Genomic DNA, 26,739 nt, shown 5'->3' with positions numbered 1-26,739 from the left:
TAGCTCTTCAGTTCTAAGCACACAATATCAAATCTATGGACACAGAACAAACTGTAATATGAACTACCTGAAAAAATGTGATCACTGAAAATGCTTCTATTATACAACAGGTCTGCATTCCTACTAGAATATTTATATTTTTTATATTTATATTTGAATACTTATCAATATATTTTATATATATTATGCAAAGTGGTAACATTTTTGTTATGGATTACATATTTAAAGACAAAAATCAATTTTAATTATGTTATAAAAGATTTGAATGGAGACATTTAATAGATTTTTGGATCAGAACATAAATTTACAAATACAGTGTATGTGATTTCATTAAAAGCACTAACATAGGCATTAATTCCCACAGATACCAAATTATATTAAAAGAAATTCCCGTCCCTCATGTATTTCCTCACTAGCTCTTGCAAGGAAGAACTTCATATTTTTTTGATAAAGTTAGAGAAATGCCACATAGAGATTGAAGGTTCTTTATATGAAATATGCAAATGGCAGCTATAAAAGATTAAGGTGATCTGCATAAAGCACCCTCAGGCAAGGTTCATTGCACCTGAATGGAACCAGAATTTTTTTTAAAGTCCCACGTGTCCATGTTTAACTGAAGTCTGAAGTAAACCAAGAGCCAAACCACGTAACATTGATTCAGTTCCTCAGTAGCTGTTTTGCTCATGTAAAGACCCTCACACAGAAGACAAAATTAGCAAGAACCCAGATGCACTGCAAAAGACACCACAGCAGCATCACTAAATGATCTCCAGAGCACAAGAAATGTTGGTTCAGGAGTAAACCTGATTCATTCACTATTCAGTGAACTGAATCAGTAAACTCCTTATTTAGGAGTTTACTGATTCTTGCTATGCCCTAACTGTGCAGGTCTGCCACCATCCTTGCTGCCTGTGAACATCTGCCAACCATCCTGTGCTGCTCACTGCAAAATGCTTTCACAGGTGATGCTGCACCTTCTTAAGGGAAGAGAGAGCCTCTGACCCATTGAGGCCACCCTCATGCCTTGAGAGAATTTAGCCAGTGTTGTTCCACTCACACATGCTGAGTGAGATGTTGGAGTGAAACCATTTGCAACCTCCTCCTAAGTCCTGGGCTCCAGGCACAGAAACAAAGACAGAACTGGGGACCACACTGCCCAGGTTTGGCCAGACATGGCTTGTGCCCAACCACATTTCTGCTTGCCCAGTAGTTTTATACATGCAAGCCATTGCATGACTTGTCCTTCCTGCGTATCTTGACCTCTACAATACAAATGAGGTTTTGATCTTCCAGGTAAGACAGCCATAAGATTTATGTATTATTTTCTCTATCTTTGGATGTCTTTTCTCTATCTTTTGGGAAAAGAGATGCAAACACTGGGACAGGTGTAGAGTAGAGTAGAGTAGAGTAGAGTAGAGTAGAGTAGAGTAGAGTAGAGTAGAGTAGAATAGAATGGAATAGAATACAAGAGAATACAATAGAATGGAATGGAATGGAATACAATAGAATTGAATGGAATAGAATGGAATGGAATAGAATAGAATAGAATAGAATAGAATAGAATAGAATAGAATAGAATAGAATAGAATAGAATAGAACAAGAATATTTCAGTTCAAGGAGATTTCCAGCAATCATCTAGTCCAACTATCTGAACACTCCAGGGCTGACCAAACTATGTTATTAAGGGCATTGTGCAAATGCCTCTAAATATTCCCCACCAGCAGGAATGCACACCACAAATTGCCAAGCATATTGAACTGAGAACAACTTTTTCACACAGTTTTTTTCTGACTGCTGGGTGTGAAGACTGCTTTTTGTTTGGTTGTGTGGTTTTGGTTCACTTGGTAAAAATTTACCTCAGTTGTACTTCAGTTTTTGTTGCCTGAAAGACAGATGAGGCTGCGGGATGATGCAAATTACAAATCAGATAAATGAAAGCAGGAATAATAAACAGTCTCTGTAAATTCAAAAATATTTTCAGAGAACATGCCAGCAAAAGACAGAAGTTTTTTCTCACAGTTATTGTGAAGAATGTTACAGTTACAAAGCTTATCTAACAGTAAAAGTTAATTAGGAGTGACACGGTTTTATTTACATATCGAGGATTAATCACAGAGAAGAGAGAGAAGAGCAAGTCAAGAAATATTGAATAAAACTTGCTACATTTTCCTTTTTTTTTCTGATTTGCTCCAATATTGCAGCTCATATAAAGATAAGATTCTAATATTTTTAATCGCACGATACTTATTGCAAACACTTTGCTCTAATAAGTGACATTAGAAAAGGCACAAGCTAGATGCTTGAAAGGGAAAACCTTTCAAGGGTAGCATTCATTTTTAATTTCATTCCCATTCTCTTGATTGACAGGAAATTACTTTCCTGTTTGTGATATATGGCAGTGACACTCATAAACACACCAAAGTAATGTGACAGTGATGACTTCAAAGTACAGTCATTGCAAGATATAAATTCAGCAAGATTCTACAGTCTGCTGTTACTATTCATGAAAACATGATAAATAATGAAATAATTATAGTACTTTGTTTTCTAGCAAGTACAATCCTGGACTTCACAGCTCCTGTGAGAAATCTTAGAAAACAGCTGTAAATAGAAACAACAAACATGCTTAATTTCAGGTCTGTCTTCAAGTGTATGGCACTGTGTCACTGCTACAGGAGAGCCAGTGGGACATCACACCCTCCCCAGAGAGGCATATCGCTGACAGCAAACCTCACCTGAAATTGTTCTCTGACGGGGGGATTATCTCTCTTTTACAGATGAAGTCTGGGGCTGAATTTTTATTGACTTGCACAGTGGCACCAAGGCAGCTGATAGTTCAGGAAGTGGGACTGAAGTCCTGTCTCTGCTGTCTGTCTTAGTGCAAATGTGAAAGAGAAGATTAGCTTCTGTTTGACTGAAAGTGTTGGTCACCATTCAGATGCAGAGTCCCTCATGCATTCACTATGTGGAGAAGGGCAGGACAAGGAAATCTGTCAAGTCACAGAGCTGCCCATCACCAGCTCTGAGACCCCATGCTTCTTGTTACACCATGAAAGGGGCCCTGTCCTTCTCTTCCTCCCTCACCCCTGTGGAACCTCACAAATCACATCTCCACAAGGAGTCACGGCCCTTTTGGCGCCCTTCAGTCTCAAAGCCTACAAGATATTGATGAGGCTATTTTGCTGTATTTGGTTGCATTTAAGATCTACAGACACACTTTGGCATGCGGTGACAGAAAAAACAATTTAATCCTAGCAGCAATAACAAAGAAAAGTAACTATTACCTGGGAAGATCTGTTTCTCCAACTTTAAAGACCAAATTATATTTTATTGCAAAACTGCACCAGCCACACTAGATGAAATTTGCCAAACACATCATCATCCTACAAAAGGCAGCAATTCTACAGCTATCACTAAACAAGATTATGTCGTCCAGACAGTGCTAAAGCAGCTTCAGAAAGAGAACATAAAACCAGAATTCTCCAGACTTACCAGTTATGGAAGAATTTACAACTGCATATTTAAGACCTGTGCTTAGAATAAATATCCACCTCTCTGGGATTTTAGATGGAACATGATTTTATGAATTTTCATTATGTCTGTGCTGACATGCCGGAATGAACTTGGGAACCATCCCTGGTTGTCTCAGAGAGGACACACGAGTTCTGGTGGACAGGGGAAAATGGTTCTCATGGCTGTGTGTGCTGCAGAGAGGAGCAGATGTGCTTGGGATACAATGTCAGTGTGAAAAACACCAAGCATGATGGACCAGAACATTTTTTTTTCCCTGATAAAAGAACATGGAAGACTACCAACCAGATGCTAAAAGCTGTTACTCATCATACTCAGTCAGGCTCGCATCTCTTCAAGTTTCCATGACCACAGTGCCCACGACAATTTAGCAAACAGCCACAGCACTGTCCAGAGACAAATTCTGCAAATGATCTGTAGTGAAGGAGCTGAGTTTTAGATAGCTGGATCACGATGCAGGGAAACAGTCAAAGACTGAACGAGTCAGGAAAAGCTCTCCAACCATGGAGCTCCCTAGGACTCCTCAAAAAGTAATTATGCAGGTATGCCAACAGCATTTGATCCTACCCTAAGTAGAATTTCATCCAAAAAAGCCAAATGGCACCCTAGGAGACTGTCCTACCAAGCACGATTTCCTCAGCTGCTAAAAACACTGACTGAAGAAAGCAACAAAAGGAAATCCCTTCCCAGCAGGGAAACATTCCTTCCTCCACTTGTCCCAAAAAGGAAAAAAAGAAAACTACATCCTTTTTCAGGCCAGTAATCCTAATGTTTGCCAGAGCATTTGTATGTTTCCTATTTTATCTAAACTGTGTCTGTCAAAGTGAAGGACAGGTTTTGAACAGGAGCATGCCACGAAGAGCCAGAGCCTTCTACTGCCTGTATCCTTGAGGAAAGAATGGCACACAGATACCAGCAGTCTTTCTGAGATTCACACACAAGCAGGAGATCCCTGGCCTGAGCGAGTTACCTCAGTACAATCTTGTGGGGCAGTGTTCCTGAGACTTTGGGGAGAAATCCCAAGGGACAGTGGAACTGAAGCATTTCTGGGGACACTGCAGAAAACATTCTTACTTTGTTCTTCTCTGCCATCTCTTCATTTGCATGCACATGGCTGCTATAAGTAGGGCCAGTGATTTTTTTTGGTCTAAAATGGCACCTGTGATAAATTAAATTTAGAGGAGGGAGATTAGTATGACTATAAATAGTAAATGTATTTTCACAAAAACAGTTATACAGACAGAGCTAGAAGACTATCTTTGATTCAGCAAGCACTCCAGCACTTACTTAAATCTCAGGGTAGTTTAATGGGGTTTAACAGTACTCTGAAGACTTTGCCCTACACAGCATTCTAAGTGATGCTGTGAATGCACAGAGCATATAAAAAATTAAATTAATTTTTTATCTATTTGGCTTATGGAAGGCTTACCATCTTTCCTGGAGTTGTACCATTTTACATGAAGCAAACCTCCAAGGAGACCATTATTTCAGGTCATTTTATTGGCTACATCTTACAAGCTTTCTGTTTCATTTCTACATCACACCCTGCCCTACACAAGGATCTCAGACTGAATAATACATTCCAGAATTTAGGTACAAAATTATGTACAAGATGTCAAGAAATGTGCTACATTTTCAGATCCTTGAATGCTAAGTGATATAAAGTATTCAATGGAGAATTTCTTCCTGTGCATGTGGAGATTTCATATTTTTGTAAGCCACCATATAAAAGCAATTTCTAATATAAATAAAAGCTAATTTCATCTGAAATGCAAGCAATTAAAAGGAAATAAATGTGTAGTCAGTGAATCTAACTTTGGCATCTCTAAAAAAAATTTGTGGAATTGTTGAACTTACAGATCACATTACAACATCTTATTTTTTTCCTCCTCCTTAAGACATTCATCCTGAACTATTAAAAGTAAAGGAGCCTCTGAGATCACTGTGTACATAAAATAACTCCCAAGCACCTGTTTAAGAATGAAAAATATGTTTTATTTCCAGAAGAATGTCTCATACCCTTTTCACCTCCATTCAAAGGGCCAAAAAGCCACAGATATTCAAAACTGAGTAAGAGAACTCCTGCAAGCAGCTCCACATCACAGAACTATATTCACACTCATATACAGCCACAGTTGTTCCTGTGCTGGTGAGAACATGCTTATATAACATGCTTGGGAGAGACTCTTAGGAAGGGGAACAAAAGATTTCAGAATAGCTGTACTTCTGTTCAGTTACCTGGTGAGCAAAGCACCCAGCTCAACTCAAGATACCATTGGGTGATACTGGGTGAGTCACGTTGCCCAGTGACTCACAGAATTAGGATTGTGAAACTGATTTTACCCGGGACAAGAGCTGCATACAGAAGAGATGTTACTCTCATTCCTGCTGGTAGAAAATATAGCAGTATTGCCCTTGTTGAACTTTATGAAGAAGCTGCAGACTGACCTGATTCAAAACTCAAAAGGATGTCAACATTCACAAATTAAATAGCTTTTAGGAAGAAGCCATTGGACCTACTCATATATACATCCAAAATGCACATGAACATGCTGGTCTGGATCAAAAATACTCATGCTACCTACCAAAAAAAAAACCAAAACAGGTGAGCTCTACAAATCATATCTACTGTTACTTATCAAAGTTTGATGCTTCTGTTCAGCTATGAATGTTTGTGGTCGTATGACCCACTGTGGCCACTTTAGAAGGCAGCTTTTTGCTCTGAAACACTGCATAAATAGTGAGGCATATGCAAATACCACTGAAACCCCACCCTGAGTACTGCATCCAACCCTGGGGTCCCTGTCACAGGAAAGACATGGATCTGCTAGAGCAGGTCCAGAGCAGGGCTATCAAGACAGTCAGAGGGGTGGAGCTCTTTTCTATGAAGACAGGCTGAGAGAGTTGGGATTGTTCAGCCTGGAGAAGAGGAGGCTTAGGGTTGACCTTTTTTCAGCCTTCCAGTACTTAAAGATAGCTTTAAAAAAAGCTGGAGAGTGATTTTTTACATGGGCAGGTAGCCACAGGACAAGAAGCAATGACTTTAAACTACGGGAGGGTAGGTTTAGATTGGGTATCAGGAAGAAATTCTTCACTATGAGGTTGAGGCACTGGAACAGGTTGCTCAGAGAATCTGTGGATGCCCCAGCCCTGGACATCTTAGGCCAGGCTTAGAGCAACCTGGACTAACAGGAAGGTGTCCTGCCCAATGGCAGGGGGGTTGGAACTAGATGATCTTTAAGGTTCCTTCCAAACCAAACCATTCTGTGATTCTATCATTATATGAATTAAACAAAAAACACACAGAGATTTTCAAAATTACAGACCAGATGCTCTTATGAAATGTTTGAAACAATTCTGGATCTTTAGCAAAAACACTGAGCGATAAACAGATACTGGGAGGTAACTCCATACAAGAAAAATGCTGGCCTTCTGTAACAATTGTTAATGAAATGAAGCTCTACACAAAATTAATGTCTTCTACCAGACTATTTGGATGGTATCAATTTCATAAACCAGCACTTTCCCTAGGAAAATAATTTCAATTAAAAAATAATTCCTTTTTTTAAGAAAAAAATAGGAGGTGTGTTCTGGTATGTAGTATCACCTGTGTGAATAGCACAGATGTGATTATTTTCAAATAAATCTGTGTAAATTTTTAAACTTTTTCTCATTGCCAGCAATTTTTTCCCACATATTTAAATATGGCTTGGGCTAAAAGAGCTATAAATTTTGTCCATAAAAAGTAATTGTCTAATGTTAGATACTTTAGCTATGAACAACAAGCAGTGTAGTACAATTTCTAAAAGTTGGCTTCTTGGTTACACTATGACAACCATTTTGCAATTTTAAGTATTTTTTCTTAAGCAAAAGTGAATAGTATTTATTGCCTATAAATGGCAGAAGTAGCACCACCCACATACTACAGTGCTTATTATACAGTTCACTGCTGTAAGTCTGCTACAGTCTCTGCTTTGGAAGTAACTCCCGGCATATTTTTTTATAGATATGGTCTCTCAGTTCTTAATTTTTCTGACCACATACCAAAAGCACCACAAAAAATCCAAAGTACAGACTCATGGAAGATGAGATCATTGAGTCCCACCATTAACTCAGCATGGGTTATGACTCTTCCTTTTGGCATTTTTTTCTTGTTACTGCCAGCTACATGAAATGTGCAGTCCTACCATACTCATCTGCAGTTTTTCTGTCATTTTATAAAGTGTGATAAGCTTTTCCAAGGCAGTAGTTATTATTTACACCTTGCAAATTCATGGTCTGATAATGAGAATGAGATACAGGCTCATCTCCAGTAACATAAGCAGCCCATTTCAGGAAGAATGACTTACTCCACGTTCTGCCACTGTTATAAGTCTGCTGGTTTTCCTGCCCTCTTCTTCCCTCTTCTCCTACAGTCATAGCATTAACATTTATGATGAGTGTAAACAGACCATACTTGGCAATTTCAGTATCTCGATTCCTTGCTTGGGAATATATTTCCAATGTCTGCCTTTGTGCTTTGTTCCTTCATTAGATACGCTTCTAGCAGTACTAATGAAGCAAAGAGGTCTATTTAGTCTGGCTGATAAGAATTCTCTTTTCCCCTGTTTCTTTATGACTCACTCTTGATTCTCATGCACAAGCTAATAACTTATATTGATAATCCAAAATATATGTGTAAATACTTTTTCATCCCAAGCAGCCTTAAAATGAAAAAATGCTTTCTTTTAATTTTACACCAATGAATAACTAAAAATTTTGGATGTCTATTTCTTTATTCATGTTCATAAAACTAGATAAGATGTAACTAATCACTGACTGATCCCTCTGTTATAATATGCTTTTATTAATAATAACTATGCCATTATAAAATGTGATTCTTCAGGATAAACAACATCTGATTTGGACCACAGCAGGCAGGTACAAGGACATCAAGAAGAAAATGAAGGAACTGGTTAATCAGAACTGAGACCTTTCAACTGGAGAGACATTAAGATGCAATGTAAGAAATGCAGGTTTTGAACTAGCATTATGAGTTTAGGGGAGCTAAGCCTTGGGCTGTAGTGGGTTTGCATGACAAGATTTTCATGGCAGTGAGGGGAAACCTCTGGGGCTGCTTTTGTGAGAACCTGCCAGAAGCTTCTCTCATGCCCTACAGAGCCAGTGCCAGCCAGTCCCAAGACAGACCCACTGCTGGCCATGGCCAGGCCCATCAGTGACAGTGGTAACATCTCTGTGAGAATATATTTAGGAAGGGGAAGAATGGCTGCACCACAGCAGGTGGACAGAGGAGTGAGAAGCACAGCCCTGCAGACACCAAGGTCAGTGAAGAGGAGGGGGAGGAGGTGCTCCAGGTACTGGATCAGAGATGCCCCTGCAGCCAGTGGTGCAGACCATGGTGAAGCAGCTGTGCTCCACACCCAGAGAGGTCCCTCAGGATATAAGAGACCCACCTGCAGTCCATGGAATAGACCCACACTGGAGTGGGTGGATGTGCCCAAAGTGGGCTGTGACCCTGTGGGAAGCCCAGCCTTTTCCTGTAGGACTGCACCCCATGGAAGGGACCCATGCTGGGGTAGTACATGAAGGACTGCAGCCTGGGTAAGGACCCAAGGGAACCAATGCAGGCTGAGTCTTTTTCTTCCTGGAAGAGTAATGCAAATGTGTGACATCCCAATGGTTTGCACAGTTGTCAGAGGGTGTGATCTATGTCAGTAAGATCAAGATGCTGAGCACTGCTGGAATCAAGTGAATATATCAATCCCATATCAAAACACATCAAGAGCAGAATAAGCTTTTCAGTGCAGTTGCTGAGCAAAGAACCCAGCAACACGACAAAATGAAAAACACAACGTGGTGCTCTGTTCAGATTATACAGTGACATCAGATACAGACTTTGTGGCAATTCTGAACTACAAGATTATCATCGCTAATGCTCTGTCACAGAGAAGCACGACAATCAAATCATTTTTGTATTGCTTGTAATTAAAAATCCATTATAATACAGTGAAACACCTTCAAGTTTAATAGTTCCTCAAAGTTTGGAAATGTTTTGACCATGGGCTTTCTGCCTACTCAGGCTTCCCTCCACTTTGGCTGTTCATACACAATAACAAAGATAACACCTTTCTGTGCTAAGGAACTGGCATCACCCTTTGGCATGAGCTTTCAAACATTACTCTGGTGAAAATGAGAACTGTTTGAGCCCATGGCTGGGTTATGTTTCTGTCACTGCCAGCTGAGGGGAACCTGATTATAAATGCATAATTATAAATTGTAAATTTTCAGGTAGACGTAATAGAAACAGGATTAAAAGATGGCTCCTTTTCCCAACAGACAAACCAAAAATACAACTGAACAGTTAACGTTTTGCTAAAGAATCTCTGATTTATTTTCTTCGGATGTCTTGAAGAGAAACACATACACTTAAATTATAAACTTCAAGTCTGAAGAAAAAGAGGATTTTTATTTTGTGATATGTGTAATTAGAGTGCAAAAGACAGAAAAGAACAGTGGATTCTGCATGGCTCAGTGAGTAGTCTCCCAACTCTTATTTTCAGTATTATATGACTCAGTAAATTCTTATTCTCTTAAATTCTACAGTTCCACAGCCTGAGATACATTTTTAACAAACTCAGAACAACAAGTTCAGCTGGGCAGAGACTGTGAAAATTCAAGAGAATAACAAAAGTTCTTCTACAATTTCCATTAGATCCATATGTGAATTGATCCATACAGTGAGTAATAAGAATGTTAACACATGTACAGGACCTAAACGACTGATTAGTAGCATTAGCAAGCATTTCTACAAGATAATGATTCAGGTTTTGCAGCACTTTGATCTTCATTTCAATTAGCAGAATAAAAGTTATGCTCCCAGCATTGAAACAGACTGACATAAACAAATCACAAGACATTTTATAAATCTTCCTTTCTTGTCTATGCTTAAGTGAGTTATAACCAGTTACATGCCTCAGCTACCTCTGCCAAGCTGGCTTCAGGAAAAGAAAAGAAGTACCCTGTAACTCCTCTTTTATGAAAAGGGACAAGGCATGGAGTCATGGTTCCCAAAAGCTGAGAAGAATTTTCTCTAATTACTATATCCATTTCCTGTCAAACAGAATTTGCTTCACTCACACTACTGCAAATGTGTATGTGTCTGTAGTTTAGAGGGGCATGCAGGATTGAACATGCACTTCTAGGCTCCTTATCTCAAAAAAAGGAGCCAGTAGTACTGGAAAACTGTCAGGCAAGAGCAGCAGAATGATTAAATGTCAAGAAGACCTTCCAGAAGCAGAATGACTAAATAAGGTACAAATCTTCACTCCATGAAAGGAGGACCCATGGAAGGTGTAATGCAGGTCTGTGTAATTATTGTCAAGAAAAGGACAGACATGGATTATTTGTTCATTGGCTTTTCAGGTATGAGATCCAGAGGCAATCAAACAGGCAATAAGAGTCAGGTTCAAGTAAAAGAAAGAGCTAATGAGACTTCAAGCAATTACTTGAGGAATTAATTGCTGAAGGATTGTGAAGATGCTAAAATTTTCTGTGGGCTACATAGAAGACTGGATGTGTTGGTGAAAGAGAAACCCACAGAGGATTGCAAAACACAGAGAAACTGTATCTGGCAAAGAAAGACCCTGCTGAGTACTACAGCAAGTGAAGGTACTCTGTTACTGTACTCCTGTCTCTCTGTTACTGTACTCCTGTCTGTAGACACCTTTTTTTGCCACTGTTAAACACATGCTCCAGGGCTTAAAAAAATCTAGATGTAGGCAGTAAGACTGTGACTGTATTCAAATCAGTTGAAAAATTTCCCAAAATGTCAACACATCTTATTTTCTTCATTTAAGTTATTATTCTCCAGACTGTAATCCATTGCAGTTTACAAGTTCATTGTGTTACTTCGCACAAGTAATGAGATTTACATATCTGGTACTCAGGAAATCAACACTTTTTCTAGAGGAAGTACCAACACAATTTTTACAGAAAAATGCACAAATTATCAAGATCACTTGACACTTCAAATGGTAGTCTTTCAATTGATTTCATTTATGAAGAAAAAAACAAAAAAGAAAAAAAATTACATTGTTTTCATTGCCTAGCTCCATCTATTTGTTCCAGTGCAGTATATTCATTTTCAGGGATCTGTTCCAACTCTTCCTTTGTTTGGAGTCTCTCCTACTTGATTGCCAAGACACCGTGTAGCTCTTGGTCTGTGTTGCTTCTTATTCAACAGCTAGAGAAAATTAAATACCCTTAAGAATCTTATACCACCCAAATACATGAGTCATTTGATTCTCAAAAGTTGCCAGGACTGCTACAGTTCAGCAATTACATCCACAATACTACATAGCTGACTTTTGGTGTCACTCAGATAGTGTTATTTAAGGCTCCAGTGGTATTATCATATTTTGTTTGCTCTGTGCTTTCCCAGGAAATTTTAAGCACATTCTCATGTCCCCTCTGATTTCTTTCATGTGAAGTCTCCAAAATGGTATATGGTAAAATGTTCCATCCTCTACTGCCAACACCCCAGCAAGGCCATTTGTCCCACCACTCACAGTGCCTCTCAGTCCTGACTGTTGCTAAAATATCAAAGGCATTACAACTGCTAAGTAGTTTAAGTAACATCACAGCTGAAGTCAGTGGCAAAGCAAACTTTGACTTACCTAGGTAGGCTGGGGTTAAGGAAATTATAAATAAATTAATTACTATAGGATTTCTGTTTAAATGTGCCAGATACTATAGGTCAGAAAGCAATGAAGAGTTAACACGTGTAAGTACAACACTACTGCTTACACTACAGGTGCAACAGCTCTACTTATTGTATAGCCTAAAAACTACTGTTTCTCAAATTACTAGTACCTCTTTCACTAACTGGCACTAGGAAATGACACAGAAAGTGATTTTTGTACCTTTCTGAATCACTGTAATAGACCTTTACTGTACTATTCAATCTTAAATCTTCTACTTGTAGCGATCTCTTTCCCCTTCAGCAAACCATAGCTTTATCTACTCCTAAAACCTCCTGGAAATCTTTCCCGTACTTTTCTATTCCCTGGTGTGCTTCCTCCTAGTCTGTGTGTTTTACTCAAACAGTTTCTTAATTTTTTCTAATTAAACAGCTGTTAAACCTTCTTTCAAACAGGTGTTAATTACTATTGCTTTCTGATCGCATCTCTAATTCAGTTTTTATCTTTAATCCTGTAGCAACTTCTTTCCTTTTTCTAATATACTTAAAATTAAAAAATCATACCTATCTTGAAATAGATATTTTGGATACGTTCTCTTGGTTTTAGTATTATAGCAAAATTGCAGTCATGTTTCTGACCACTACTGAAACCCCATAAGGCAAAGAAGGAAAATGGGAAAGGAGGGTTTCAGTTGCTACAATTTTGAAACTTCAGCCCTCTAATTAGGAACAGATCAATTTTCAGCAGTCCAGAGATAATAAGGTATGATGAATTAGAATCTTTTGCTTAATAAAAGATTTTCAGAGGTTATTACAGTCTCTTGTATACTCGAAAAAAGTTATTTACCTGAAGAGGACTATTCAGTTTATTTGTACTGGCATTCAAGGCTTAGAGATCTGGAGAAGAAACCCCAATGCCCTCAGGTTTGTCTATCATCCAGCACTAGGACAGACCTTGTATAGTTTAGGGGGTTTTGTACAACACAGAAAATAGTTATAATTATTAAAATTGAATACATGATTACAAAATAACAAGGAGATAAGCACAAGGCTGTCAAAGGAAAGAACTGTGAAAACATGGCTGTGAAAATCCAACACCCAAGCAATGAAGCAATGAGCTGCTTTATGGACCTCAGCAAATGTGAGTGTGGACTTGTTCTTCAGAACAGCTGCTACTGGCTTCAGTTAAGCTCGGAAATCTATTTTGTGTGCAGCTTTTGGCCATCTTCATTTCTGATATGGCAGCCCAGGTCAAATCCTTGCATTTCATTAATTTTGTCTTGGTAGAACTTATCCTTGTTTGATCAAGGAATTTTCCTGTTCTACTGCAAAAGTTACCAGCCAGCACTGAAAGGAACTGGATACATTATCTGCAGATGACAGATAATAATAATCAATGACTCAGAAGAAATTCAACTTTTTATGTGACAGTTCTGAAAACTTTAAAATATTCTTTTAAACTGAGCTTAAAATAAGCTGAAGAACTGATAAGTAATTTCTGTGGACCAGTTTGTGACTAACTTAAACATGGTTACCTAGAGAAGTCTAACAGATTGGCTGGGTTTGATCTCTAGCTCTTTTACATTCAGCCACCCTGTGCAGCTACTTCATAGGTCCAGGCAAAAAAAAGGGGGCAACTTACTCAGTGTTTTGTAGACAGGCGAGTGCAGAGATGATCAAGAGGTTTAAGGCAAAAAGATAGAATCTTGGTTATGTGTTTCCTGTTTTTACCAACAAAGGAGATTCATCAGGGATTTCAAGGTACTGTTTTTCTGAATCAATCAACAAGGACCATATCCAGGTGCATGTCCCAGGGCAACTGAAACTGTCAGGCCAGGATGACATTTTCTACATTGGCTTAATGATATACGCTGCTTACCCTGAAACTACTTTTTCACTGTGACAGTATCCTTCTCCTCTATTCTCACAATGGTTCTTGCACTCAGATGAGAAGATCACAAAACACAATCGGGTCCCAGCCTTCTCCCACTGCACTGACTCCTTGTGAAACATCCAGCAGGATCCTGAGGGATCACAGCACAGAATCATAAAAAGGCTTGGGTTGGAAGGGGTATCAAAGATTATCTAGTTCCAACCCCTCTGCCATGGACAGAGGATGACACTCACTAGATCAGGTTGCTCAAAGCCCCATCAAACTTAAACACTTCCTGAGATTGGGCACACACAGCTTCTCTGTGCTAGGTTTTGGTTTTTTGAATATTATGCACACTTGGTCTTCACACTGAAAAGCAGGTTTCCAAGGAGGTTTAGAAACTGTGTAGCACAAGAATATTCTGCCTCCTTTCAGATGCTTTCACTGCCATGTGCAGTTCACATAAGGATCAGTTAAAAATGTTATTGTTAGACTTTCATTAATCTGACTAATAGACTGCTGTGCTTTTAATTGCATGAGTTTTAATGTCTACAATAGTCTACAATAAAAGTCTAAAATAAAAAAAAATCCTTCTGGATAATAAACAAAATGAAAGACAATAGATTAGTCCTAGTCAAGCTGTATTTGCTACTAGAGAAAAAAATTCCATTATAGGAGCTGTGTCTAAGTTTGCATAGTGTCAGAGCTGTCAGCTCCACGGACAGAAGTCACTGGCTTTTAAGAAGTCTCCACTTCCTAGGAGTTTCTAAATTCACAAGAAAAGTAACTGCCTCTAAACTTTCCTTGTCCTGGTAGGTTGCCATTAAGTTAAGAGCTCATCTCTGTTTGGGGTGGCAAAGAAGCCATAGTTGGCCAAGAGCTGGACTCAGCCACGTAGTTTTTAAATCTTATGAACAAGTGTAGAGAGACAAATACTCCCAGGCAACGAGACACTGATATAAGTCTGTGAGTGCTCACTCAAGACAGGCACTTTAATAGGCTATATTAGGCTACATCAGGCTGTATTCCTGAGCTCTGGGTACCTCTTCTCTTTCACTCACCAGAGCAAATATTAACTTTTCATGTGTGTCAGTTACACAGTGTACATAAATATTTCTCTCTACATGTAAATAAACATGTGTTCTTCTCTTATGTGTGTGTATAAAACTCTATATGCATATACATACAAAACTTTAAGGATCTGTAAATGTGAATGCTTTGGCACAGAATACAATTGGAGCATCCATAATCTTGGAAATCATTCCATCATAATACAAAGTCTGGTTTCACAGTTGACTTAAGTAGGTAAAATGTTAAACCCATGTTACCTTATGTTCAGTGAAATTTATGGGATTTACTGGAAGTATGAATAACAGCTTGAACATACTAAATATATAATTGTACACTAGAGTTCTGCTTATAGTAGAGACTTCCAAGACTGATTTTTTTTATATGATGTGATATAGCCTTCAAATAGAAATAGGTTTTTGGCAATTCTATAAAATCCTGTTCAGAATGATTCCTGAATGTTTTACAAAAGATTAAAAAAGAAGTTTGGTTTAAAAACTGTACATGTCATTCCCTATTTGAATTTCACTCTTAAAGTCAATTTCCCAGCAATGGAAAGATGCAGGAATTCTAATAATCAGACACAGTGAGATTTTTAGACCTTGTCAACTATGGCAGTGTATTTAAAACAAAGATTCACTGCCTCCCTCCATCAATATTCCATATATATGAGTCTATAAACTGCAACAGAAAAAAGTATTTAGACAGAAAATGGAGAAAATTTTATATTACACAGGACAGATGCTGGCTGCAACCATGGCAATAATTGCGAACAGATTAATGTTTCAGGACTACATATTTTTCTAAAATACTCAACAATGAAAAGATTTTGGATTAGATTGTCCACAACTTGTAATTGCATTGACTGCATTAGAGTGGAAAAGTAAACACAATGTATTTTTCATAAGCTGCTAAATTATTGAGAAGAAACAAGAAGCTGCCAGAACACTATAATTCACTTGAAACTAAGGGGACAAATTTTCTAAAATTTCATCATCTTCACATATGTAGGATTGATGAGAAAGCACAATGTTTTATTTTGTATTTTGTAAAATTTCACATAAAGAGTCATGTAATTTTGAATTACTTTGACCATTATCACCATCTTAAATTCACTTGTGGTCATAATATGTCTCTAAAACCAAACAGCACATATAGTTGTAATGTCCGACAAATAAATGCAAAAATAAATGAAAAAGCACAAAGCTTTTGGGATTTTATGAGCATTTACAATATGCAAAAGTGGCTGAAAGAGTTTTTGAACATGACATCTTTGGCTACAAAATGACCTTCTTGAATGATAACTGCTTATATAACAAAAGTATGCCATAAAAGGAGTTTTCTCAGGGAGATATGGTAAAGGAATGGGAGAAATTTTGGACAATGAGTTGAACATCTGAACCAAAGTCATGCTTCAAGAGAGAATGCAAACATACAAAGTACAAACAACTTTATATATTTCTAACACCTGAGAAATTGCTAAAGAGATGTTAGTTTGTGCATTATTGATATTGGTCTTTGTTGTAATACATAAAATGTTCACCTGAACATTCAAATTGTACTCTTAAACCTGGATTAAGGAAAATGTGAAAATCTTTCATACTGAGAAGAGGAATGAAGTCAATGCTTAACAAGAAGCACCTTCTGAAGCTGCTTTCAGCAGAACACCAGAAATTCTTTATGCTTGAATACTTTCTTGAATTAAGTTTAATTAGAAGGAAGCATCTTATTTCTTAAAATTAATTCCATCATGGGCTGGCCGTAAAGCTTTGCTATCATGAGTGGTGGATTGGTTTAAGTAATTTTTATTATAGGCTTTGTTCTTCAGCAATGGGTTAAAGTAAAGAGTGTTAAAATAACAGTAAGTAGGCAATTCAGTAAGAAAACACTAATGGAGTAAGATGACTAAAGTGTCACGTTGCCTCAGTACACATGTCAACCAAGCCATCATGTTTCCAAAAGAAAATCAAGCCCTTAAAGATGTCTATTATCTAACTGTCACTGGGAGTATCATGGGGAATATGAGCATGAGCTGACCTACTTGAGTGTGCTAATATCTCTCAAGAGTCATGGTCTTTATTGTCCTTTATTCCCTGATTGCTCTGAAATGGCAACACTTTTTGTTTTGAAATGTCAACTTATTTCTATCCTCCTCAAAGTCCCACTCTTTCCCTTGCTAATCTTCCCAAATTCAGCAAACCTTGGTTTTAACAAAAGCCTGGTTGTAGATTATCACTGGGAAGAATCACTATTCAGCAATGATTCTTTCTGAAAATAAGGACCCTGACATGTGGAGTTTGGGTAGTGCAAGGCACTATGTCCTAAATTACTTGCTTCTTGGGTGTTAATAGCAATGTCCTGAAGAACTTCAAAGGCTCTGAACACTAACAAGAAAAATAGTTCCTTGAACATATCACACAGACCGACAGACCCACACGCAGGTACTGCTGGCCCAAACCTGTCCTCAGGGACAGCTGATTGCTTCTTTCCTACAGACCTTGGTGCCATCAAAGCCAAATGAAATCCTCTTCAGTCTAAGCCAGAGCTCACTTACAACTTTGAGACTTAATGTACTGAGCAAGTGAGTGAGAAATCCGAAGTTAATAAGGGACATGGGTGAATGCACAGGAGCACATCAACTAAGGAGACATGGGTAAAACCCTCACGAAGGGTGCTAAGCAAGGAAATACCCTGCTATGAGAGTATGTTTCATTAACAAAATAAAATGACAGAACAGATAGATGACATACATTCAGATGCTCTGCATTGGAGAATCTTTTTAACTATAAAAACCTTTCCAGCTAAACCCTGTCTGCACTTAGTCCGAAGGAATTCTTCAGATGGAAAAAAAATCCCCACTTGGCTTAAAGCCAGCACAAGCAGTAGAAAAGGAGGGTGGTTTCTAGGAAGTGAGTGCACAGTGGGGATGAATGAGAAATCCTCTTTTGATCCTAACCCATCCTTATAAAATCCAGCTTGTGCAGTCAAGCTAGTTCAGTCAGTCAGTGCAGCTCTGAACATGGACTAGTGGTCAAGAACTGAAATGCAATCCAGCTCACTGAGCATCCCCTGCTTCCCTCCTCTGTGGGCAAAATCACACTGAAAAGAAGGGACTTTCAAAGCCCTGTTCAGTCTGCTTGGTTTAAGTATTTTGAAAAAAGAAAATTTTAATCACAAAAAAACCCCAAAACCAGAAAGAGTTATGGGTATAAAGTATAAAGACACTGCAGCCAAATAAATGTAATGTGTCTCAAATCACATCAGTCTTTGGTACAACTGGCCTCAGTGCATAAACAAATATGCTCAAAGTTAATATCACTAAGGTAAACAATCATGAATAAAATATTTTTATGAAAGTGGACAGACCAAAGTATTATTTTGCAATTACTCTGTAGGAAGCATGATGGCTTTTATGAGAAAATACAAGAGTAGTTACAGACTAGGAGTTAGTGCAAATACCTGCCTATGTCATCAAGTTGAAATGCCATCTCTGTGCCGTAGGTACCAAGTTCCTTAAAAAAAATTAATTAGTTCTTTTAAAAAAAATTAGTGCAACACATTCTTCATATTAGATTTTGGACACTTTATTAATCATTATGTGGCACAATAAAGTACTTCAATTTTAAACATGCGAAAAATAAAACCAAGACATATATTCACTAAGCCAGGAATCCAAAACACTGACATCCGAGGCTGGTTTGTCATCCCAATTTTCCTTCATTACAAACGGGAAGAAATGCACTCCCTGCAGAGGGCAATTAATTTCCTTCAAGATATGTCATATGAATCACCCTGTGAAGTAACCAAGTTCTTTCTAAAGGCTATACAGACTCAGAGGTCTGATGCTATGGTGTCTAGATGAATTCAAAGACAAACAGTTCATTACAGCCTTTGGAATGACAGTTTTGTAGCTAAGAGGCTTAAGGCAAATTAGAGAACTGTTCCGTAGGCAACTTGGATTTGGTTTTATTCATGGCCAAAATTCCTGCTGTAGGTTATCTGCTAGCTAGCTAAAGCCACCATAGGGAAAGCACATGTGGTGTTGCAGGTAGAAATGCACTAGGGAACACACCAAATTTGAAAAACAAACTCACTGTGCCAGCATAAACAAATCCAAGAGATTGACTGCAGCTCTCATAACTTTAAATCATTACTGCCAGAAGGGAATGGCCAGTACCTCTCTCAACCTAAAAAGTAAGAAGTTGTCAATATAAACAAAACACAAGTGGAATATTTCACCTATTTTTCAGGAGAAGATAGGCAGGATCCATTCAGCAAACAGTGCTGAAGTGCAGCAGAAGGATTGCTTTTGAAGGGTTTAATAATTATGAGCATATCCACATGAACATCAGTTAAAACTATTTCATCACTGAGAGATAATTTCTGTATTTGGTGGACTAAGGTACACTGTGGCACTGGCAGTGCTGAGAACATCTGAAGAAAGAATCTGTGCTTGCTTTTCCTTGCTCCACAGATACAATGTGTTCTCTCTGGAAAAAAGTCACCTTGCTCTTGGAGGAGGCAGGATGTGAGCACCCAGAACTGTGTGTTCTTCCTTTGCAAGAGTCCAGCTGACTCTCCCATTTCCCTTGGCACAACTAGAAGCTGTATTTCAACTACCCAAACCATTGACAAACCCCTAAAAATTTTGACAACAGACAACAGGATATTTAAATTATGTTGCAGACATCTGTTATTGTTATGATGTCAGCATCAGTAACAGGAATGTCAACAGGAACTTAAGATGTCTTAGAAGAAAATTAGTGTCTATTTATTGCCTCCTCTGAAACTGTTTTGTTTGTTTGGGTTTTTTGACACCACTAGGGTAAAGTTTATCTTGCCTTACTTCACCCGTATGAAATCAAACAACAATCAGCAACAATAAATACCCGATTTCTTTCCACTCTATATCAGGTATAAATTGGATGGACCAGTTTGCTTATGGGAGGTTTCTGTCTCTCTACAGGGACTCTACAAAGAATGTAGATGGTTGGTGTTCACAACTACAATCAAGTTTGTGGGACCTAGGTGAAAAAAAACCCACAGGCTTTCACTGCAAAAATCCCTTTTTAGAGCTTTTCAAAATGTGCCATTAAAATATTTTTTGATTGACATTAGTATATAGAAATGTACTAGGGGCAATCTTAAATCAGACACAATATGACCATCTTCTGCTATAATCCTATTGTTCATTCCTTTATTCAATGGAAGTAAATTGGTCTGGCTTACTTTTTAGAATAGAAATGAAAGTAGCACATCAATACACAGAATACAATATTTATTGGCAAAGATGAATTTAAAGTATATGAATTTTTAGAAGAAAAAAGTATAGAAGAAAATATAATTTTCACTGAATGTAAATTTGGTGTTCAATCTTCTTAGTCCAGTACTCTCTGGCCTGACATCAAACTGCTAATCAGTTAAAAAACATTTGTATGCTAGGGAATAGTACATATTTCATCTTCAAATCTTTGATATTCTTCCCCAGATTTAGGGCACTACCGAAGGATCACTGGTGAAAGTTTATCCATTAATTTAACAAACACAGGACAGCACAGATTCTACTAGAACTGATAACTTAGTACCCTGATGTGAGTGGGTACTTTAAGTAAATGACAGTTAGAAGAAGAAATTTAAATTCCCAGTGCATCTCACAAAGAGTTGGCTGCAGGAAGGTCCTTACTGGCAGAATGCCTCCATCTCTCTAGGAGATGTGAGATGTAACGAGGAGTGAGGCTCTAAGGCCAGGCCAACTTCTCACCATACATTTTGGGCTGGATACAGAGCTGCATTAATGCCCCATTCATGCTTCATGACCTGGGTTAATAATCACCCTCACTACTTAACCATCGCTAAGAGAGTTTCTGGGTTCTTTGGCAGCAGCTGCCTCTCTCTGACAGACACGACAACCAGACACCTGAGCTGAAAAGTGACAAAAATTTTAGTTATTAAGTAGTTATAATTTAAGTAGTTATTATAGAGAGTTTGCATAAGACTCTATGTTTTGAAAAAATCTGTGAAAGGAAACTGGATTGCAGAGGTGGCAGCTGGCAAACTTCCAGAAGATATGAGTTCATGCTATTTACAGATTTTTTAAAAGTTAGCACAGCAGCTTGGAGCACGTGCAAGTGTGTGAATGGTTTTGGTTTTTTGGTTTTTTTTTTTTTTTTACATGTACATTTTAGGCTGATTATAGCAGCCATTTATCCTGTATCTACTGATCTCTGTGTTTATTCAACCTTTATGAAGTACTACCACAGCCTGCTCTGCACAGCTGGGATTCAGGAAATCTGTCTTAAGAAGGAAGGTTCCTTGTCTTGGCCTTTGCTGCATGGTTAACAAAGAGAGACAGTCACCCGTGGAGGATGCTTGTTCTGTTACAAAAAAGATGACAAAATGCAGAGGATGGTTTACTCTCTGCTTCAGCCCTTCTCTTTCCAGGAAAGGAAGAGAGACACTCCAGGTTCACCCTGACAGCTGGCAAACAGGTATTCCATGTCAGTTCAGGATTTTCAAATGTAGCCACAACAAGTTAGCCTGTGTGCTACAAGATCTATACGAGGCTGGAGTCCTCCTAGATGCCAACTCTCAATCAACTGCTCCATGCTTTGTCTGACTAGCTGGCACCTTCTATATCAGTGTTAAGGACATGAGGAGCCCAGGACTTCTTCTGCCAGTAGGGTCTTGGGTATGAACGCCAGTTAAGCTTAAGCTTAAGCTTTCTGATTCTCTGAGCCAAGGAAGGATGTACTTGTGGTCCTTAACACTGGTATCAGAACTACTCTAAAAAAAAAAAAAAAACAAAACCAAATGGAAAGATCTTGTTTATCATGGAAAACCAGCATATGCTGAGCTAGGACTGGAAGAGCTTAAGGGCACCACCACATGGCTTGACTGCCCAGGGGCTGCTCCTGAACCAGTGGTGGAATGGAGGCCTTTATCTCCTGAGGAAAGGCTGCTTGATCTCGTTTCCAATGATACGTGGGGAAAGCATCTCCAGAAGAATCCCATAACCTCTTTCCCTGAAAAGCCCAGTGAAAAGTCTTTCTCCATTTACTGTTCCCCTTTCTACCAGATAATCTAATTCCAGATAATATAATTCCAACATTCAAATGGTTCATCTGACACGCACAAGTATGTCAGAAGCTTTTGAGATTAATATATCGAGCACAGACTCAGTGGTAAGAAATTGCAGAAACTTTCACAAACTTCAGAAATTAAATTTGACTGGTTCATAATCCTAGACAAATACACAATTCACTCAAATTTAAGGAAGTTCTCCTGTTCCACTTCAGCCCACATTTGCTAAAAAATACCTTAGCTGTAAAAAAAAAGTAATTTTTATCCAAGGTTTTTTTCAGTTTTTGTCTCACACCAGTCAATATCTAAACTAGAAATGTGGTTGTAAAAGAGTGGAAGAAGTAATTTCAGAATTTAAACCAAAACAGACCTTTGAATGGAGAAGAAAAACCTCAAATGAAACCAAAACAGCCCACAACTCCAAGAAGAACATGATACAATAGCAAAATCATTTATTGGCTACTTTAGTCATTGTGGCACACTAAAAACCTTTTAATTCCTTTGAGAACTTCACTGTACAAAGAAATTGTCTTATTTTTAGTTGCTCCTCTTTTGAAAGTTTCAAATTCTATTTGATTGAAAGGTAATGCCCCTTTGAAGGGCTTCTGCGTGCAGATCTGTTACAGAAAGATTTAATTTGCTCAGCCTTCCTCTGTATTCATTTAACAAAACAATATTAATTAATATGTATTTAGTCAGGAGATTATTTTTTTTCCAGCAACAAATCACAGTGGACATGAGGATCCTGGCACCATTGTTGCTGGTGGTGCATACCCATTATGCTATACTACTTAAAATAGTGTCAGTGTAATAAAGCAAGGGCAAGTTTGGCTTATCCTTCTTAATGATTCAGGACTTTTAAAACAGATGGTTTCTGGAATTTTGTTTCATCACAAAACATGGTGATGGAAAACTGATTTACACATAAAGTTTTACCTTCAACCTTTCTTCAGTGATTAAGAACATAATATTTGAGAAAGTAACAAGAACATAACCCAACACAACTTAAAACTGAATAGAAAAAGTATTGATAAATCTGACAATCATAAAGTCATTAAATGTCTGAATAGAACAATGTTCATCTATTTTTATCTGCTTTTTCTTAAAACAGGTTATAACAGAGTCTTTTCTTCCTGCTTCTATTCTGCCTTTCTGTAAGATAAGTTAAGGGGACTTAGTCATCGTTTTCAAAATTAATTCAGTCCCTTTTAAAACTGACTACCAGCACCACCAGAGGCAAGCAGGGATGCCACACAGGATTTTCCTTGATGGTTTTGCCATCTCACTCCAGTGAATCAAATCCCAGAAAAAGCTGACAGATTAAACAGTGTACTGGTATGGAGACAGGTCTCAGGTCTTTGGAGGAGAAGTCATGCACATTTCTCCTTGTCAATTAAGTCAGGCAATAAACACACACACACACAGAGACAAAGGTGAAAGCTAATCCCTTAACTGCTTTCTCTACGTGTCCTTCAATATATACTTGGTGGTCTCTCCACGCTGAAGAAATACAAGCCCACTGTCACCAAGAGCAGAACCACATTGGTCAGGACCCAACATTTTCAGTAGATAAGGAAAGTTATCTCAAAAAGATAATCAAAATTATACCAGATTTGTAGTGACCTCAATTTCACTTAAATTTCAGCTAGCAGTATTTGCCTCTAAATAGCATGAGATAAGAAGAAATGGAATTTTTTTCTGGAGCTATTTTAAGGGCAATGACTGCTATACATAGAGTCAGAGTAAATGGTTGAAGTTAAATTTAAAAGACAGACATATTTTTGTTTTCCTGTTTCCAAATAGAGTCTCATCTGTTCCTAAGTTGGAATAACAGAAGCAAAAAGAGAAAAACAAAACCCACAGTAAAGAATGCCATCCTCCTGCAAACAAGACCAAGGCCTTTCAGTCGGGAAGGCAACACCAAAGGAAAACCATGTTTGGCTTCAGCTATTTTGATATTGAAGGATAAAGCTCATTTCTGAGTCTTGTCTAAAAAATGGGCGTAAATTCAGGTCTTCCAGAATTTCTGCTATTCTAAAACAGGTCTAAAGGACTCTCACTGGTGCCTGGCTTCCCTAATGTACACAAAACTATTGCTTAAGTGAATGAGGTTAATTTGTGGAAAATTCAGTATGCTTGCACAGAAAACCTTGCTAAGCTATCCAGGTGTGGGCTTTGAAGCAAGTAACATAAACACTGAAATGCTCCATGTCACTGCAATACAATCCAATTTGAAATTTCAAGCAAACTGGACTTAAAGGTACTGTAATGTTGATATTTAGCATGCAGAACTTAAACTATTTCTCACACTGTCTTTTCTGCATTCTAAAGAAAATCTCTACGTGCACTGTTTCTTAGAACTACTTAGTTCTCAGATGAAACCAATATGCATCTCTGTTACCTATTTTTTTTCTTTTTTTGCTTGTGAAGTAGTCATTCTCTGTAATAAATACACATAATAGAAGATGTTTTTATTTACTTCCACCTGAAAGGTGTTGTAATGTTGGAAGAGCCATCTTACAAGTCATGCGTAGAGAAATCTAAAATTCGGTTGCCATGCTAACAAGAAGTCACTCAACTAAGTCCAGTAAAACAAAAGTGCATAAATGATGCCTTCTGGTAAAAACTGAGAAATATTCGATTAACAAGTCTGTAGGTTTTGACAACTGTAGCCACAACTACAGCTGCGTGACTCGGTAGAGTGCTGAATTTCTCTCGGCATTTAAACCTCCAGAGCATCAGCTGCTTCTTCCCAACAGGACCACAGCTTCTGCCCCATCACCTCAGGCGTCAGGGCCGTGCCGTGTAAACCCCACACGGGGATGAACCCACCAGTCCCTTCCTCTGCTCCAGGAGCCGTCCCACGGCCCACTTTCACCCTGCTCCGCTCCTGCCGCCTGCACCTCCCCAGGTCCCTCCTGGGGGCTGGCAGTACTCCCGCTTCCCCTGGGGTGTTCCTGCGGACTGCGCCGGCGGCGAGCGAGTCCCCTCGGGGAGAGACCCTGCGGGGACACCGCAGCTGTCGCCGTCACGACCGCGGGGACCGGGGCCGGTCGGCGGCGCGGCTCCCGCACCCACCCGTGTGCGCGATGCGAGCTCCCGTCCGGCGCTGCCGGGGCCGCGGCGCTCTCAGCTGCGGGGGCGAGGGTGGAGCGGGTGCGGAGCGCGGGTGGCGGATGCGGAGCCTCCTCCTGCCCCGCTCCCTCCGGCCCCCCGGGCGCTCCGCTGTGCCGCAGGTGTCACCCAGCCACCGAAGGATGCCGCTCCCCACGGCAGCGGCTGCCAGGGAAAAATACGTTTATTACATACGAGAGGAAGGAAGAGATCCTAATACTCCTCTGGACTATCACCAAGGGCCAAGGGCGCGCACGGTGTCACTTTAGGCTGCTTGTGTCGGCGCAAAAAGTTACCTTAGACAGTCATAGGCACTTCTCTTTGCAGAGGGTCAAAAAGGTAATCACAGGCTCAAAAAGAGGACAGGTCAAAGTTGATGAGAACTTACTTGGTTTAGGTGCTTGCGTTGACAGCCGGCATCTTCCGACAGCAGTTCTAACAGGTCACATTTTCCCATGGAAGTTGTACCCTTCTCAATCCCGCTTTCAAATTAAATCCCTTCAGAACGCGTTTGTTTCACTGGCTGCCGTCCATCTCAGGCACTATCCACATTTTTTACTTTATTTTCTCCATATCTGCCACACATGCAGGCATCTCGGACGCACGCCACGAGTCAGCGGGTGCCCATCACCTCCGGCCGGGGGGACCGCGCCTGCCGCCGGGTTCCGCTGCAACAGATGAGAGGCAGGTTCTTCCCCGGTTGCTTAGCGCGGCGTCTCCTTGTTCCCTCGGGAAGCCTCATGCCGGCTGCAAAAAGTAACAGCTCCTCCCGACGCGGCGGTGCCCTCGGGAGCGCGGGGAGGGAGGAAAGACACCCCAAAACCGGCAGAAGGAGCGCGGACGGGCACACGCCGGGTTTCTCCGTCCTGGCCGCTGCTCTCCCTCCCGAGCCGGCCGCAGGCTGTGCCTCGGCGGGCGCCGTCCCCCCGCCCGCCCGCCCGGCCGCCGCCCCCGCCGCGCTCTCCCCGCGCTCTGCCCGCGCCGCTCCCCGCGCCCGCCCGCCTGCGCCCCCCCGCGGCCGCGCCGCGCACGGCTCCGCGGGGCTCCGCGGGGCTCCGCGGCTGCCGGCCCGCGCTCGGGCAGGAGCGAGAAGGCGCCCGGCGGGCGCTGCGGCGGGGCTGGGCGGCGAGCCGAGAACGCGCGCCGCCCGGCACCGCTCGGAGGCAGACGCACCAAGGAGCAGCCTCGACTCCGCGGAAAGTTCGCTGTTACATCGCTCCGCGTCTGGGAATGCCTTGAGCCGCTCCATGCAGCCGCGGTGGGGCTCTGTGAGTCCGCCTCCGCGGGGGCCGAGCCCGGCGCGCTCCGAGCCCGAAGCCGAGGTTCGCTCCAGGTAGCTCGCCCGACGCTCCTTCCCGAGGCGCGGCAAAGGCT

General features: G+C 40.0%; 1 protein-coding gene across 2 annotated transcripts in view; it reads right to left on the bottom strand.

Annotated features, from left to right (window-relative positions):
- TRPC4 (transient receptor potential cation channel subfamily C member 4) overlaps nucleotides 1–26,681 on the bottom strand; it is a 133,111-nt gene extending 106,430 nt beyond the window's left edge. Inside the window, exons 1-2 of one of the 2 annotated variants that reach the window (XM_064408942.1) lie at nucleotides 26,539–26,681; nucleotides 25,754–26,033 (exon numbers count right to left, since the gene is read on the bottom strand). The gene's annotated coding sequence lies outside the window, so the exon portion shown is untranslated. Of the gene's footprint in view, nucleotides 1–25,753; nucleotides 26,319–26,538 lie in introns of those variants that run through there. The other variant, XM_064408946.1, reaches the window with a different exon arrangement.
- Between the last annotated feature and the right edge of the window lie 58 nt (nucleotides 26,682–26,739).

The sequence above is a fragment of the Passer domesticus genome, chromosome 2 (genome assembly GCF_036417665.1).
Source record: "Passer domesticus isolate bPasDom1 chromosome 2, bPasDom1.hap1, whole genome shotgun sequence".
Classification (NCBI taxonomy): Eukaryota; Metazoa; Chordata; class Aves; order Passeriformes; family Passeridae; genus Passer; species Passer domesticus.
This window is presented reverse-complemented; position numbering and strand designations above follow the sequence as displayed.